The sequence below is a fragment of the Ovis aries genome, chromosome 3 (assembly GCF_016772045.2).
Source record: "Ovis aries strain OAR_USU_Benz2616 breed Rambouillet chromosome 3, ARS-UI_Ramb_v3.0, whole genome shotgun sequence".
NCBI lineage: Eukaryota > Metazoa > Chordata > Mammalia > Artiodactyla > Bovidae > Ovis > Ovis aries.
The window spans coordinates 85,619,140-85,637,225 of NC_056056.1; the positions used below are offsets into that span (position 1 = coordinate 85,619,140).

General features: G+C 45.5%; 1 pseudogene; it reads right to left on the reverse strand.

The window, feature by feature from the left end:
- Nucleotides 1-11,835: 11,835 nt before the first annotated feature.
- Nucleotides 11,836-16,281, reverse strand: LOC132659593 (tyrosine--tRNA ligase, mitochondrial-like; annotated as a pseudogene).
- Between the last annotated feature and the right edge of the window lie 1,805 nt (nt 16,282-18,086).

An 18,086-nucleotide genomic window follows, 5' to 3' on the forward strand; every position in this document is an offset into this window, starting at 1 on the left:
CTTTAGAATGGACTGGTTGGATCTCCTTGCAGTCCAAGGGACTCTCAAGAGTCTTCTCTAACACCACAGTTCAGAAGCATCAATTCTTCAGCGCTCAGCTTTCTTCACAGTCCAACTCTCGCATCCATACATGACCACTGGAAAAACCATAACCTTGACTAGACAGACCTTTGTTGACAAAGTAATGTCTCTGCTTTTGAATATGCTGTCTAGGTTGGTCATAACTTTTCTTCCAAGGAGTAAGTGTCTTTTAATTTCATGGCTGCAGTCACCATCTGCAGTGATTTTGGAGCCCAAAGTAATAAAGTCTGACACTGTTTCCACTGTTTCCCCATCTATTTCCCATGAAGTGATGGGACCAGATGCCATGATCTTTGTTTTCTGAATGTTGAGCTTTAAGCCAACTTTTTCACTCACCTCTTTCACTTTCATCAAGAGGCTTTTTAGTTCCTCTTCACTTTCTGCCATAAGGGTGGTGTCATCTGCATATCTGAGGTTATTGCTGTTTCTCCCGGCAATCTTGATTCCAGCTTGTGTTTCTTCCAGCCCAGTGTTTCTCATGATGTACTATGCATAGAAGTTAAATAAGCAGGGTGACAATATACAGCCTTGACGTACTAATTTTCCTATTTGGAACCAGTCTGTTGTTCCATGTCTAGTTCTAACTGTTGCTTCCTGACCTGCATATAGGTTTCTCAAGAGGCAGGTCAGGTGGTCTGTATTCCCATCTCTTTCAGAATTTTCCACAGTTTATTGTGATCCACATAATCAAAGGCTTTGGCATAGTCAAGAAAGCAGAAATAGATGTTTTTCTGGAACTCTCTTGCTTTTTCGATGATCCAGAGGATGTTGGCAATTTGATCTCTGGTTCCTCTGCCTTTTCTAAATCCAACTTGAACATCTGGAAGTTCATGGTTCATGTACTGTTGAAGCCTGGCTTGGAGAATTTTGAGCATTACTTTGCTAGTGTGTGAGATGAGTGCAGTTGTGTGGTAGTTTGAGCATTCTTTGGCATTGCCTTTCCTTGGAATTGGAATGAAAACTGACCTTTTCCAGTCCTGTGGCCACTGCTGAGTTTTCCAAATGTGCTGGCATATTGAGTGCAGCACTTTCACAGCATCATCTTTCAGGATTTGAAATAGCTCAACTGGAATTCCATCACCTCCACTAGCTTTGTTTGTAGTGATGCTTTCTAAGGCCCACTTGACTTCACATTCCAGGATGTCTGACTCTAGGTGAGTGATCACACCATCGTGATTATCTTGGTCGTGAAGATCTTTTTTGTACAGTTCTTCTGTGTATTCTTGCCACCTTGTCTTAATATCTTCTGCTTCTGTTAGGTCCATACCATTTCTGTTCTTTATCAAGCCCATCTTTGCATGAAATGTTTCCTTGGTATCTCTAATTTTCTTGAAGAGATCTCTAGCAACCTCAATTTCAGTTCAAGTGCAAATGCAAGAACAGAGCAATATTCATCACTCCATTAGCTACTGGAGGACCACCCTGGCAGACCAGTGTTAAGAATCCACTTTGCCATGCAAGGGATGTGAGTCTGATCTCTGGTTGGGCACATAACATCCCACATGCCATGGGGCAGCCAAGATCCCCTGTGCCACAACTGAGACCCAATGCAGCCAAATAAGTAAATTATTTAAAAGGTATTAGCTGCTGGATGTTGGAGAAGGAAATGGCAACCCACTCCAGTGTTCTTGGCTGGAGAATCCCAGGGACAGGGGAGCCTGGTGGGCTGCCGTCTATGGGGTCGCACAGAGTCGGACACGACTGAAGCGACTTAGCAGCAGCAGCAGCAGCTGTGGATGCTGGTCAAGCCACAAGCTGAAGCAAGAGCACACCTCTAGAGGGAGGAGAAGTTAAGAGACTCTGGTCTGGGGCGCAGGGTTCTTTCTTCAGAGGAATGGGTGGCTAGTCATTTACTTGTGTAAAAGTCTTTGAGAAAAACTAATGATCTACATTTTAATCCTTTTCATATTAAAATGTCTGGCATGCTGCAGTCCATGGGGTCGCAAAGAATTGGACTTGACTTAGCGACTGAATAACAACAACTTTAAAATGCCATTGCCTACCTGCTGTGTAGCACCCAAAGGCCTTGAGGGTTCCTCTCCTGTAGTGGAGAGAACCCCTAGTGGCTGCTCCTAACCCCAGCTACTTTGCTAAGCCTGTGATTTTGGCCGAATTATTAATCTCCTCCAAGCCTTACTTCGTTCATCCTTATTTATTTTTATTTTTGGTCTCCACTGCAGAGCTTGTGGCGATCTTAGTTCCTTGACTGGGGATTGAACCTGGGCCCTCAGCAGTGAAAGCTTGGAACCCTAATCGCTGGATCACCAGGGAGTTCCCATTTTGTTTATCTTTAATATGAGGTGTAGGATTAGGGAGCCTTCTCCTGAAACTTGAATAATATTATGGTATGCAAGTAGAATTTAGAGGATTTCTATAGTGATACGAGGATACTTCCACTGGGAAATACGATGCACATGTTGGGAGGGGGATGGGCATATGGAGAAAAATTGGAGCATATGGGATTAGGAAATTAAAAATTTTCTCCTCCTGCCAAGTAAATGTGCCAAATATGAGCCTCTCATCCTAAGAACTGTCTTTCTTTTAGCAAGTGAGAAGACATTATGAGCATTTCCAAAATTAAAAAAAAATATTCATGTCATGTCAAATGTGAGATGAGTGTAGGCAGTGATGTGTTAGGTTCTAGGAAGGAAATTTGTATTTAAGATGTGTTCTGGGTTATTTGGGAGACTACAGCTAAAATAAGACTATCCCAGATGAAACAATCAGCAAACAAAGCTGATCAGATATAACCATGAGCCAACATTGATGATTAGCTGATTTAGTAAATCATGGTACAACCATTCTGTGGAAAACTATCTAATTATCAAACAGAATGAATCACGTTTATATGTATTGACTTGGAAAGGTGTAGAAGACATATTGTCAAGTGAACATAAGCAAGTGTTGAACAATATGAAGGGGATGATCATATTTTTATAAAAAGCAAAACTGAGACTCCACATAGACAATTCTCTGTTTGTATAAGTGTAAAAGAAGCATGGGGGGATACACACCAGCATCCTACCACCCGTTACTTTAAGAGGGTGGGGTTGTCCAGAAGAGGAAGAGAGAATTGTTGTTTCATCTCTAAGTCACATATCTGAGTCTTTTGCCGCCCCATGGACTGAAGCCTGCTGGCTCCTTCTGTCCGTGGGATTTCCCAGGCAAGAATACTGGAGTGGGTTGCTATTTCTTTCTCTAAGGGATCTTCCTGACCCAGGGATCGAACCCATGTCTCTTGCATTAGCAGACAGGCTCTACTACTGAGCCACCTTATGTTTTTTCCTAATCTTTCTGTAATCTGAAATATTTAAATTGTTACAATAAGTATTATACTTTTTACAAGTGTTCTTGTAAAGCAAGCAAACAAAAAGCATCGCCTCGCTTCCTCAGGCCTCGCTAGTGTGTGGGTGTATGCTGGTTCACATGGCTCCATCTCTTACTCTGCAGCATCCCCAGCCCTGTGCTGAAACCCACCTGGTGGTTTCAAAGTCAGACTCTTCTGTTTAGCACGGGAGAGATTTTAACACGACCCTGGAGAAGGAAATGGCAACCACTCTAATATTCTTGCCTAGGAGATCCCATGGACAGAGGAGACTGGCAAGCTACAGTTCATGGGTTCCCAGAAAAGCCCGACATTAACTGAGCGACCAAGCAACAACGAAAGGATTTAACACCCCAGGCGGCTCAGATGGCAAAGAATTTATCTGCAAAGCAGGAGGGCTGGCTTCAGTTACTGGGTCGGGAAGATCCCCTGGAGAAGGGCATGGCAACCCACTCCAGTATTCTTGCTTGGAGAATTCCATGATCAGAGACCATGGAGTCGGAAAGAGACACAACTGAGCAACTATACTTTTACGTTCAAGGCAGATGCCTGCCGCGAGGGGGCGCTGGCGGTGCTCAGCGCTCTGCCAGAGCTCTTTCCCTTTGGGATTCCCGAAGTATCTTTGTTAGGGAAGGAGAAAATGCCTTTCCTCTCGCTTCCCCGTCACCCTTTGCTGGGTGGTCACCGGTGGAGGGCCCACTTGGACTCCTCGAGCAATCAGCCCCTCCAGTCTGGTCCCACTCTTCAGAAATGCCTGGGCCCTCGACGTGGGTCCAGCCTCCGTGGGCATGTCCACACACAATGAAGGCTCAATTGTGAGGGGGAAGCAGAAACTCGGTAAAGGGCAAGATCTAGGGTCCAGATGGGGCTCGAAGGAGGGACGGAGACAGGGGACATCAAATTGTGTACAGTAATGCCAGCAACATAAACAGGGTGGAAGGAGAGTAAGAAAGGGATGAGCGGCCAGGCCAGCACTGTTGGTCAGTGTGGGGCACATTCTCCTTAAACACCATCTCATTGAAGGGTCCATGTCAGACAAGACCGCTTTGTGACCCTGATGGATGAAGACAAAAACAAGACTCCTCTGAAATCATGTCTGACCATAAAATCAAGAAATCATCTAGACCACAAAAATGGCCACCAAGCTCTATCCTGGGTAATGTCAGTGACTTTGGCTTCCTACCAATTACAGCTGTGGGCTTGCTTTGCTCCTTCTGCCTTTTAGATAAAGAATAAGGTACCAAGTGCTTTGTGACAACCTAGAGGGATGGAGTGGGGAGGGAGTTGGGAGGAAGGTTCAGGATGGGGAGACACATGTGCACCGTGGGTGATTCATGTCGATGTATGGCAAAACCCACAATATTGTAAAGAAATTATCCTCCAGTTAAACTAATAAATTTAAAAAATAGTAATAAGGTACCAATCCTAGAATCATCCCTGCTTCCTGATAACATCCAACCCAGAGCAGAGCCCCGCTTCCTTGAACCCTCCCCAGAATCACCAAACACAAGCCCCCCAACCCTATCCTCAGTCCCTTTTAACACTGTCTTAGTCAAAAGAAATGCCATTGTCCCAGCTGGACATGGGAGAGAATGAATGATGGGGGTGGTGATGTCCGATACAGCAAGCCTCCGTGGGATAGGGTGGAAGGAAGAAATGCCGTACAGAGGGGCGCTTTGTGAAAGGCAGCCGCACCTTGGGCTGATGGAGACAGCAAGAGAAACAGGTCCCCTCAGAGTGCAGTCGTCAGCAGAGGGATGCCCACTTCTAAGCCTGAAGGCCATGGACCATAACCCCCTCCACTTGTGTGTTGTTGTCAGGGCTTTGCCATCAATCACACAGAGAAAGGCTCCTTCCAACGGGAAGGACAATGCTGAGCTCTGAAGGTCAGTCCTGGCTTCTTCCACATCTTAGTAGGTGAGTGACCAAGGTGGACCGTTTCACTTGAGCCCAAGGGCAACTGACCCCAAGGAGGAGAAAACAGATGGTAGGTGTCTAGAGCTACATTTTGCAACCACTCTTTCCTCACCAGCTCTATCTCTAGTGGTTGCTGAATTTTACAGTTAATAGTACCCAGCAGACCTTCAAGCTAGTGAATCTCTCGCCTAGCAAGGAGGTTTTGGATCTGGAGGGTCTTCCCTGGTGGTTCATATGGTAAAGAAACTGCCTGCATGCAGGAGACTGGTTTGATTTCTGGGTCAGGAAGATCCCCTGGAGAAGGGAATGGCTATCCACTCCAGTATTCTTGCCTGGAGAATTCCATGGACAGTGGAGCACGGCAGGCCACAGTCTATGGGGTCACAAAGAGTGGGACATAACTGAGCGACTCACACTTAACTCTTGTATCTGGAGCATTTATATTTCAAAGCAAACAAAATTCATGGTGAGTTGTGAATGACACACACAAAAAATTTCAACGTGTACCATACTGCAGGTGGTGTACAAGAGAGCAAAGTTAAGTCAACAGCAAGTTGCCTCCATGATTAGAATAATCGAATCAACCAACATTTATTGGGGACCTACTTTCTATGAGGCTGGGCACTGAGGAATTAAAAGATAAATAGCTGATCTTCGTTATTTAGTGGGGAAGCTGAAAGTATATCAACAAATCTAATGCAAAGTCATAGGAAATGTACCCAGATCACCATGGTGATGAGAAGAAGGAAATGATTACATCTATCAGAATGATCAAGCTTGTAAAGTTTGGATTTTAAAAGAAGAAAAGGATCTTGAGGAGTTCTTAATCTAGGCTTCAGTACATTGGCTAACAGCCAGGGACATAAAGGTCACCTCCATGTCCCTCTCCTGGAAGTGTGTGAGGGTCCTGGTCCCTAAAAGACATCTTTTCTGGCCCTTCGTGTCTCTGCTTTTCCTCTTGGTAGCCTGATAGAAGGATGGACTCAAAAAAGAGCCAACCACTGCTCAGCTCTCTTGATCCCAAAGGAATCTCATCCCCAAGGTACCGAGGCCATAGGAATTGGAGATGTATCATCATCACACACTCAGCATCCTAATCCAGACACCAGAGAATGATGATCAGAAAAGATGTTGCAAGTGTCGAAAGTGTAGTTGTGATAACTCATGCAGCTTGCTGAAAGACTGGAGGGACTGGGAATTATGTCCCTCGGTCTAAGCAGCCTCTCTGCTAGATTTAATGTGGTCACGATTTTTTTCTGTTTTGAGAATGAGAGGAAGACAGATGCCTACTTTATAAATATAAGAAAAACAACACTAAGATTTGTAGAGCACTGTTGATTCAGGGAGGGAATCCACTTAGCTTATTCAAGCCACAAATTAAAGTGTGTGTGTGTGTGTGTGTGTGTGTGTGGACTCCCTTGCATTTTTTGTACAGTGTCCTCCTCTGCAAAATGGGCATAACACCAACTTCACAGGGCTGTGAGAACTAAATATAGTCTTTTTGAAAGTGTCTTGTAATATGAATATCAGAAGGTCTCAGACACCTTGATGCTGGCTACTGGCATTATTACACAGAAAATAAGCTAACCCTTTCCAAAGAAGCTCAAAAACATCCCCAAGTGCTGCCTGATCCCGCCTCCCATCGTGTCAGCGTCGTCGGTCAGGCAGTATGTAGTGACATGGCCAGCAGTCGTGCGAATTTCAAACAGTTGAATGAGAACCCTATTATTTGTTTAGTTCCCATCTTCTTGTCTCAAAGGGGTCTTAATGTAAGGAATATTAGGCAGTTCTTGATCTGTAATGTAAGGAATATTGGGCAGGATGTGTGTGTATGTTTATGTCTTAAGTCAATAATTTAAAATGTTGACACAGTTCCAAGATGCCTTGAGGGGAAAGTTTGGCCACAATTTCAGTGTGAAAGTGACACTGACATTGTAAAAAGAACATGCTAGGAGACAGTGCTTCCAGTGGTGCGACCCTGTTCCACCCAGAAATACTGGGTGTATATCCTAAAATCTTCAAGTGTCTGGAAGAGTGGTTTCCTTCTTAAAATGGATCCTATCCTGCTCTGTGTGCAGGAAACTCACTAGGAGACATCTCTTTCCCCAGTGGTGAGAATTCAGCCTGGGGTGGGTCACCATGGATCCCAGAGCTGCCTTTGGATTCGAAAATGTCTCTTGAGAAATGGAAGTACTTTTCCAGCAAAGAAACTGCTACTGATTCAACATTCAGTTCCAGCTTCTATGTCAGATGCTGATGTGGAAAAGATTCTTGTGTTGTGGGAAATCTCGGGACTGATGACTATAACAGATTGCACAGAGACAATATTAAGTAACGCTGAACTTTAAAAAATACTGTGTAATAGTCAAGTATTCACAGATGAAATGATATGAGATGAGATTTGGGATTTGCAACTGACTGGGGGTAGAGGATGTGGGGTACAGATGAAACAGAACTAGCCATGTGTTGATAATTACTGAAAGCAGGTGATAGGTCCTCGGGGGTTCATTATACTATTTTCTCTACTGTTGTAAACGTTTGAAGATTTTCATATAAAAAGTTAACAAAAAACCCCAAAGGTATGACTTGTTTGAATGAAAGAGCTTTTTTTAAAACAAATAATTCATAGAAGTTGCATACTAAAATATAAAATATAACTAACATTGATGAAAGTGAAAGAGGAGAGTGAAAAAGTTGGCTTAAAGCTCAACATTCAGAAAACTAAGATCATGGCATCTGGTCCCATCACTTCATGGGAAATAGATGGGGAAACAGTGGAAACAGTGTCAGACTTTATTTTGGGGGGGCTCCAAAATCAGTGCAGATGGTGATTGCAGCCATGAAATTAAAAGACGCGTACTCCTTGGAAGGCAAAGTTATGACCAACCTAGATAGCATATTGAAAAGCAGAGACATTACTTCGTCAACAAAGGTCCGTCTAGTCAAGGCTATGGTTTTTCCAGTGGTCATGTATGGATGCGAGAGTTGGACTGTGAAGAAAGCTGAGCGCTGAAGAATTGATGCTTCTGAACTGTGGTGTTGAAGACTCTTGAGAGTCCCTTGGACTGCAAGGAGATCCAACCAGTTCATTCTAAAGGAGATCAGTCCTGGGTGTTCTTTGGAAGGAATGATGCTAAAGCTGAAACTCCAGTACTTTTGCCACCTCATTCGAAGAGTTGACTCATTGGAAAAGACTCTGATGCTGGAAGGTATTGGGGGCAGGAGGAGAAAGGGACGACAAAGGATGAGATGGCTGGATGGCATCACTGATGCGATGGACATGAGTTGGAGTGAACTCTGGGAGTTGGTGATGGACAGGGAGGCCTGGCGTGCTGCAGTTCATGGGGTTGCAAAGAGTCGGACACGACTGAGCGACTGAACATTATTGGTGCTTATTCTGTGCTTGGCATATAACTTTATATTATGTACATATATTAATATAATGTGTTTTATGTAATGTATAGATATTCATATGTATTTAATATCATATAATTTAACACACGTCTAGGCAGTGTATCAATTCATTTAATTCTTGTCAACAATCCTATGAGGTAAGCTCAATGTAAACTAGTAGGTGATATGCAGGTTAAATACCATACGCAAGGTTGTTAACCAGATTTGAACGCTAACTCCATCACCCACGCCCCCTTTTTCTCTGTTTATGTTTAAATTTATTTATTTTAATTGGAGAATGATTACAATATTGTAATGGCTTTTGCCATACATCGATACGAATTGGCCACAGGCACACACGTGTCCCCTCTTTCTTAAACAGCACCTCTGCTGTTGCCTGTGTTCAGGCTGTGCTGTGCGTTGGCGCCAACTTCCTTTATCAGTTTCTTTCTTTTTTTTTTTTTTTTAATTGATTTGGGAGGAGTGGGTGGTTGGAAAATTTTTTTACAAGACTGTTCAGCAACTTTGCTGAAGCATTCTGTCCTCCTTGGCCCCAGGCGCGGGGTTGGGACCGAGATCCGGGTGCATTCAGGGGTTGGGGGAAGGTTGGCTCAGAAGGCCGGTTACCCCGGATCCCCGCCCGGTCCCGGGACGCGCACCTGGAGCGGCGCGCTGGCTGCCTAGTGGCGCCATCTGGTGGCCAGAAGCCCCACAGCGGCGCCTCCACGGGGCGGGCTTGAAGCGGAGGAGGTCCAAGACCTCTAAACCCACGCGCGTGGGCCGGTCTTTAACTCTCGTCTGAACCGCGCGGGCCTCGGGAGGGCAATCTCGTCTCCGGCCACGGACACTGAGGGAGCACTCTGCTCCTTCCAGGCCGCCTTCCCAGCTCGAGGCAGGCTTCCCTTAAGAATGTGCTCCACCTTCGAAAAGAGAATTCATTTAAGAGGGGGTGGTTTTGCCTAAGGACTCTTGAAATGAGCCCTTAAACATTTCCTAGTACTTAAAATTCATGTATTTATCCATGTAGACACATGCAAATTTCTTTATCACCTCACCTCTTTCCAGAAAGGGATATTTAAGCTGGAATTATGACATATAATTGTCTCCCCTCACCACAGTCATCTTAGTCTTGTGAAGAGCAAGTATGATGACCCCTCAGAGCCCTGACCTATGATGGAGTCAGCATCTGGCGGCGGTCTTGAGGACCTCCTGCACGGATTCTGAGACCCCTTGACTGGCAGATCGGCCCTTCCCCCTGGCGCCGGAGGAAAATGACACAACTGGAGAGGCAGAACAGTGCTTTGGGGCCCTGGCAGAGGGCACAGTGCTCCAGACGGTGCAGCCCCCATCAGGGCAGGGGTCTGGGTACCAATTCTCCCTCTCCCATTAGCCTGCCTGTACAGGGTGAATTCTCAGGACTTCACTGGCTTCCTGAACCCGAAGGCAACCCTCTGGGGCACATGCTCCCGTTCCTATGGTCGACACTGCCGTGGGGCTAGGCACATCCTGAAGGAAGCTCCTTCCTGTGCCCTCTTCAGCTCACAGGTCACAGGCCATGTGCTGTTCCCCACCTCCTACTATGTGAAGCAGGTCCTGGCTGCCACAGAGGTGGGGGGTACCCCCCAAAGGTGGCCCCTCACCGAGACCTGCTAGAGATACTTCAGTGACTGCAGAAGTCTATGGCGCCTTTCCTGGCCCAAGACTGTACTGGCCATCTACTTTACCTCGTGAACACTGTGTTACTGTGCTTAAGGGCACCGCTCTCCATGAAAAGGCAGGTTCCTAACTGAAGGGTGAGGTCATTTATTATGTCACTCCATTAAAGCCGAGGAATAGTTCTCAAATCTGATCCTGCTGTCTGAGCAGAGAATATTCTGGTGGGCTGCAGAGCCAGTGATCTCACTTTGCCTATAGAGGGAGGATGTCAAGATTGCCAATGAGGGGCCTCTTGTGGGGCAGGGCTGGAGGATGGTGTAGAAATGAGAGACCCAAGGGAGATTCGTGAAGACTTGTTTCAGACCCTTTGGGCAAGAATATAGGTCTCTCAGATACTGAGTGAATTGGGTTAGAACCTGTGAACTCTGCGGACAAATTAGCTATGTTGGAGGCAACTTCCATACTGGCAGTGCCACTTGTTCTTAGCAGAGTGGAGAGAAAACCACCAGACGAGGGAAGGCGTGGCTCTGCTCTTAGCCTAGAGCTGGGACAGAAGGCTGTAGCCCCAGGTACCAGTGCAGGGTTGACCTGGTACCTGAAGCGAGAGCACCCAGAGCTTAGTGATGGAGTCAGGGGTCCTTAGATAACCAGCCTTTCCTCTTTGCCTTCTTCTGATGCTAAACCTTGCAAGACCTAAGCTTAGTTTTTATTTAGGAAAACATTTTTCCCTGTAACCGGTGGCTTTGATATGAGCCAATAGAGAAGCTGGTTGAAAAGGTAAATACCAGGTTTGTTTGCATTAATAGCAGCACAGCATCTGGGCCAAGGGATGTAATGACCTCACTGTAGCGTGCTTATTCTTTCTTGGTTGCCAGCTGTTACTCTGCTGGAAGGAGATGGAGAGCCCTTGGGACTGGGTGAGCTTCAAGCACTCTTTTTCCCTCAAACTAAGTGAAAAACCTCTTTGGGCCCCTTACCTGAACTTTTTTACTTGGTTGATGAGTAGGCCTGGCAGAGGGACCGCAGCATTGCTCTTGGTCTAGAGTAGAGCTCTAGGTCATCTCTCCCTATCTCCTCTACCTGGGTTCACCTTGGTCCTGCTGGCCAGGGCAGGTTCCATCCCCACACAGGGGGCAAGTCCTGGTCCTTTTGACTAGAGGCATGTGCTTCTGTGGGATGGAGATCCTAAAGAGGAGAGTGGAAGAGGTCAGCAGAATGCCCAACTCGGTACCCTCAACCAGGTTCCAGATGCTTTCTTTCCAGACTAAGGGGGCCTTGACTGTCCCCTTGTGGCTAACATGTGGCACAACTCTGGTCAAAGCATCTATCTAAAAAGATGCGTGGTCCATTAGTATACAGCTAGCTAAAAGGTCATCCTAGATGACAGGCCTGGGAACCAAGAAACAGTTGCTGTAACTAAGGATGTTTAGGTTTAGGATAAAGAAGATATGCAAAGACCAGTCTCTCTTTTAAATATTTAGAATGTTCTTGGAAGAGATTTTTTTTTTTTTTCCTGTGTAGGCTTTGAGGGCAAAATTGGGACCAAGAATTAAATTACCAGGAAATGGAATTTTTGTTTGTTTGTTTCAATGGTAAAACTAGCCCCCACGGAGATATTCCAGGAGATGCTTCTGACCACGTGGTGTCGCTCTGGGAAGGAACATCCTTCTGGAAAGTCATCCAATCCTCCCATCCCTTGTCTCAGGTTTTTGGAACAGTCCTGTTTTCAATATTCTCCCTGTGATGTGACTATAAGCCATCACATGTCCCGGAAACTCCATAATCCTTTGAAAGCCTCTTGATTTTGGAAACAGAATAAAGATGTTTGGTCAAATATATTCTGACTTATGGTTCTTAAAATATGGGCAAGATTTTAGGGTTTTATCCAACTCTGAAGGTCTGTAACCCCACATTTACCAGACAAGATTAAGTAATCACTCGATTATCTAATGACACAGCGGCAGAAGAGGGGCTAGAACCAAGGATCTGACTTCTCTCTGGATGTTAATTGAGACTTTTACAAACATGGCTCAAGAGAAGTCAGCTCTCCTAAATGAGATGCAAGAACCATCTCTTGGTTTGGAGCAAGCTCTGCCTGCTCCATCCTGCAGGTCTTTACTCATCCCCCTTCTTCCCTCTTAACACATCTCCATAATGATGGCTTTCACCTGTTAGCTCGCATGTGCCTGGCACAGTATGAGACGAGACAGAGTTCACTTCTGGACTGAACTGTGTTTCTGCAGGTGAGCTCTCCCCTGTAATATATCCATCTACCCTTGGCAAGGACAAGCCCTGGTATAACCCAGTGTCCCTACATTAGCAGTATATTTGGAGAGTCTGCTATTGGCTTAGAGGCTGTAAGTCCTTGAGGGTAAGGAACATGGAATCATTACTCTGAATCTTCAGGCAGCTAATAAAGTATTACACCCTGTGGGCATTTGATAGCTATTTGCTATTTGCTTCTCTTCTCCCACATGAAATCTTAAGATTCCACCACTTGGGAACTCAGTTCTACCGGGCCACTCCTCTTCCAAGCTCAGCTTTGGGAAATAAGGAGTGTGTCTTCCCACATACGGCTCTTTTCAACTTAATGTGTTCATTTGAGCACCTAGAAACCATGGTGACAGGTGCCACAGAAATAGAAAGAGCAGGGAGGTGGAACACAGAAAGGGAGGGCCCGAAACACCAGAGGGCTGGAAGCAGTGCTTTCGGGACACCAGTGTGTATTTTGAGCCAGCGGGATTATTTATCATGTCTTTGTGCACAGCCTCTGCCTTGGGAACGTAGATGCTGTAGCTTCCTTACGCACTTACATTCTCTGGGTCTCCAGAGGAGGAGAGACGCTGCATTCAGTGTTAAAGGTACACGGCACCATCACTACATCCTGCCTGCATCACTTGTCACTTTTCAGTGCACATTCACGCACATTACTTCCCTCGTTTGATGCTAACTGCGGGCAGATATTAATAGTATTCACTCCTATTTTTCTGATGAATTTGAGGCTCAGACTAACTCGTCTAACATCACATGGCAGGTGAGGGGTTAGGGCTAACCTCCAGCTCTGTTTCCTTGAGCGGGCCTGCCTCTGCTAAGATCGGGCTGTACAGTGATGGGAATTCAAAGCAGGCAGGACAGATGACCAGTGCATTTTGGCCTGTGTCATTCAGGTTAGAAGGAGCTGGGTACAGTGAATCATGGAGAGACAGCTGGCACTTCTGTATGAAGCCCACAGAAAGCTGCGATTGGCTGCAGGAGAAATTTTGCTCATTTTATGCCCTGAGACAAAGAAAAAGGTAAACCATAAGTGGATCCTGTTTTCAAGGCCGATGCTTCTTCACCAGCATGAGAAAACTTAAGTGCTTCCAACTTGATCTGCCTGTGTTAACCCTCTGGTCCTGAGAAAGACCACACAGCTGTCTCTGTCCCTCCTCAAAGCAGACTGAGCCAAAGGCAACAGGAAATAGTCCTGGGCATAGTGGCTGGGCATGTTCCAGCCTCATATCCAGGACCCTGCTTTGTGCATGTCTGATGTAGTTGAACGGTGCTGCCTACAAATCCTGCCCCTTCTTGTCCTCATGTTACTAAGCAGCCCCCTATGGGGCTTTCCTGGGACAGATTCCCCTGTCCTTCTGCCTCTTCTATGATTTGCGTAAGCAACAGAATAAGTTCATGTGTCTTGAGAATGAGTGGTGGATAAGTGTGTTTGAAACTCTACTATATGGAGTTCATCATGGCTGAAAGTATTTTTTAATGTAGAAATTCCTTTTTCTATTTTAAGTAACCAAAGTCCATTCTCAAGAATTCATTGTCCGACAACTAGAACACTGCCAGGATTTGTTTCTTATTTATACTGATTCTGCCTTCTGTTATCATCCAAGAGCCTCTGGAATGGCATCTGCTTTGCAGCAGGTAGCTAGAACCTAGGGTCAAGAACTAACTCAGAAAACGAAGTTTCCTTTAAAAATTGTAAAAGAGTTTGATCAGACTTGACTAGTACATCTGTGCTACTATGACACAGGGCTTGTGTGCATCTTTTAGCAGAGTCCAGCCCTTCTTGTTGGTGGACAAGCTTTGCTACTTCTGCAACAAGTTGTTTCTGAAGACCCCACTTCACTGACTCTTTGACATGCAGCTGCGTTATTTATGTGTGTGGTCAATCTCTGGAAGGGGCAGAAACATGGAGAGTTTCAGGAACTTTTCTATCAAATCATCTTGCCATCTGTGAAGAACTGATACAACCCAAATGGTGATGTCTTATCTCTGTTTAGCCAAACAGCATTGCCAGTGGACTTCCTCAGTTTTGCTCCAGTTGTAATTAGAAGAATAGATTCCAAATATGTCTTCTCCAGCCAACTTATGGATGAACTCATATCCAGATATGATACTACCCAGCTGATCAGATCCAGCTAGTTAGACCATAAGGCTAGAACAGGTAGTAGAAATCACAAGCCAAGATACAATAGCCAGGACAGGGAAGCACCCTAACTGACAGAAAAATGGATAAAGAAGATGTGGTATACATATACAATGGAATATTACTCAGCCATCAAAAGGAGCAGAACTGGGCCATATATAGATATGGATGGACCTAGAGTCTGTCATACAGAGTGAAGTAAGTCAGAGAGAAACAAATATCATATATTAACATATATGTGGAATCTAGAAAAATGGTACTGATGAACCTATTCACAGGGCAGGAATAGAGATGCAGACATAGAGAACGGATGGGGGACACAGAAGTGGAAGGAGAGTGTGGGGGGATTGGGAGAGTGGCACTGATATATACACACTGCCACGTGTAAAACAGATAGCTAATAGGAACCTGCGGCACAGCTCAGGGAGCTTAGCTGGGTGCTCTGTGATGGCCTAGAAGGGTGGGATGTGGGGGTGGTGTGAGGGCGGCCCAAGAGCGGGGGATATATGTGCAAGTGTGAGTCATTCAGTCGTGTCCAACTCTTTGTGACCCTCATGAACTGTAGCCCACCAGTCTCCTCTGTCCATGGAATTCTCCAGGCAAGAATACTGGAGTGGGTAATCATTCCCTTCTCCAGGGGATCTTCCCAACCCAGGGATCAAACCTGGCTTCCTGCATTGCAGGCAGGTTCTTTATGGTCTGAGCCCGATATGTGTATACATATAGTTAATTTACTTCCTTGTACAGTAGAAACTAACGCAATATTGTAAAGAAATTGTTCTCAAAAAAAGAAAAAAAAGAAAGAAAGGAAAAGAAATCATAGGCCTGGAGTACCTGGTATATGAGCTTTGCCAGACTATTGCCTTTTAGGCTCTTGAGCCCAGTATAAGGGCTCAGCCAACTCAGCAGCTTGCCCCGCGGTGCCCCACCCCACCACCCCATGTAAGGGCCGCCTACTGCCTTTAGGAAGTCCACCAGGAGATACTGCTGCTACCATGCGAGGTGTCCAGCACCACGAAGTTGCCCCAGGTCCTCCTATTAGTGAAGAGCTGCAGGTGATGAGCCGCCAGGGCCTCAAGCCCTGGGCAAAGGCATGCACTCAGCGACCATCGCCTGGTGCTCATCGGAACCACCACTCCCATCTCCCAGGGGCGCTCAGCGCCTCCCACTAGTGACGTCACACTGTGGCCCGCTGGCTGGAAGAGAAGAGGTCCAACAGCGCCAGGAGGTGTTCACCATGAAATGAGTCGGCCTGGGGTCCAGGCCGCCATAGATGGTCCTGGGGAACGTTTTCCGCCAAGTCGCGATGGAAGAGCTCTGGGAGCTCTGTCTTTGTATATGTCTTGGGGAAGAACTTGAACAGACCTCGAGCCTTCTGCACCACCATCAACCTCCGAGTGTCCATGTAGGCCTCACGACGTCCCGGGGGCAAGACTCCTAACCCGCCTGCGGTACCAAATCACCATGAAATGCACTGCAATAAGGGTGCCGCCATCTTGGTGAAGCCCTGGACTAAGAGAAAGAGGATGATGAGGGTGGGGATGAAGATGATGACGACGAAGCTGGTCTGCCCCAAGGATATGAAGAAGAGGAAGAAGAGGATGAGGATCAAGATGAACCAGGACTCTGGTATCTGTCTAGTTTGGTCTGATCTGAGATACCTCTGGTAAGTGGCAAAACCCAGAGTGTAAGGACACTGGGGTGTATTTCTGTACTGGGGTGCATTCATTGGAGATTTTCCTTTTGAGGGGGAAAGAGGTCTGATTTGGTCACCTGGTTTTGAGTGGAGTGCCTGCTGTAATTGGATTTTCCCTTCTGGGATGAGGAGTCCTTTGGCCACCTGGCACCGCCTGAGTTGTGTTTGGAAAAATCCCCTTAAGGCGGAGGCTGGTCTGTACCCTTGTCTGAAACAATAGGTAGGAAATCTTCCATTCTTGTGCTAGGGAACTGTAGCTCTGGGAAGCCATTGAGCACTGGTTTATCTAGTTCTGCTTTGTCTGTTTCTGGTAATATCTACTGTGTGAAAGAACAATTGGGAAACTGAGGGCCTGAATGACACTTTTTTAAAAAACTAGAGTTTCTAAGTATGGCTAATGTGGAACTAAGTTCATTGGCCTGGCTGCCCAACTTAAATAAACTTTGAAAGTTGAAACTTAGTGACGATATAATTCTGGAGGCTTGGAAGTCCTGGCAGAGAAATGTCTAAATATTCCTTACAGTTTGAATGGAAACGAAATCAAAGATCTTTCTCCCATGTCTTGGCTGTTGTAAATAGTGCTGCTGTGAACATTGGGCTGCATTTATCTTTCCAAATTAGGAAATTTTGCTTTGCTTTTCCCAGATATATACCCAGGAGTGGGTTTGCTGGGTCACATTTGTAGTTGTTGCTAGTCACTAAGTTGTGTCTGGCCCTTTGCAACCCCATGGACTGCAGCAAGCCAGGCTTCCCTGTCTTCACTATCTCCCTGAGTTGCGCAAACTCATGTCCGTTGGTGTTGCTGTCCAACCATCTCATCCTCTGTCACCCGCTCCTCCTCCCCTCAATCTTTCCCAGCATCATTGTCTTTTCCAATGAGTAAGCTCTTTGCATCAGTGGCCAAAGTATTAGAGCTTCAGCATCAATCCTTTCAATGAATATTCAGGGTTGATTTCCTTTAGGATTGACTGGTTTGATCTCCTTGCCATCCAAGGGACTCTCAAGAGTCTTCTCCAAGACCACAATCGGAAAGCATCTATTCTTCAGTGCTCAGCCTTCTTTATAGTCCATCTCTTACATCCATACGTGACTATTGGGAAAGCCATAGCTTTGACTATACCGACCTTTGTTGGCAAAGTGATATCTTTGCTTTTTAATATGCTGTCTATGTTGGTAGCTCTATTTTAAGATTTGTGAGAAACCTCCATATTGTTATCCATATGGCTGTACCAATTTGCATTCCCACCAACAGTGTAGGAGGGTTCCCTTTTCTCCACATTTATTGTTTGTAGAATTTTTGATGATAGCCATTCTAACCTGTGTGAGGTGATAACTCATTGTAGTTTTGATTTGCATTTCTGATAGTGATGTTGAGCATCTTTTCTCATTTGTTGGCCATCTGTATGTCTTCTTTGAAGAAATATCTATTTAGAAAGGTCTTCTGCCCATTTTTTAAAAATTGGGTTGTGTGTTTTTTGGTTATTGAGCTGCATGAGCTATTTGTATATTGGAAATTAATTCCTTGTCTGTTGCTTCATTTGCAAATATTTTCTCTCATTCTGAGGGTTGTCTTTTTGTCTTGTTTATGGTTTCCTTTGCTGTAC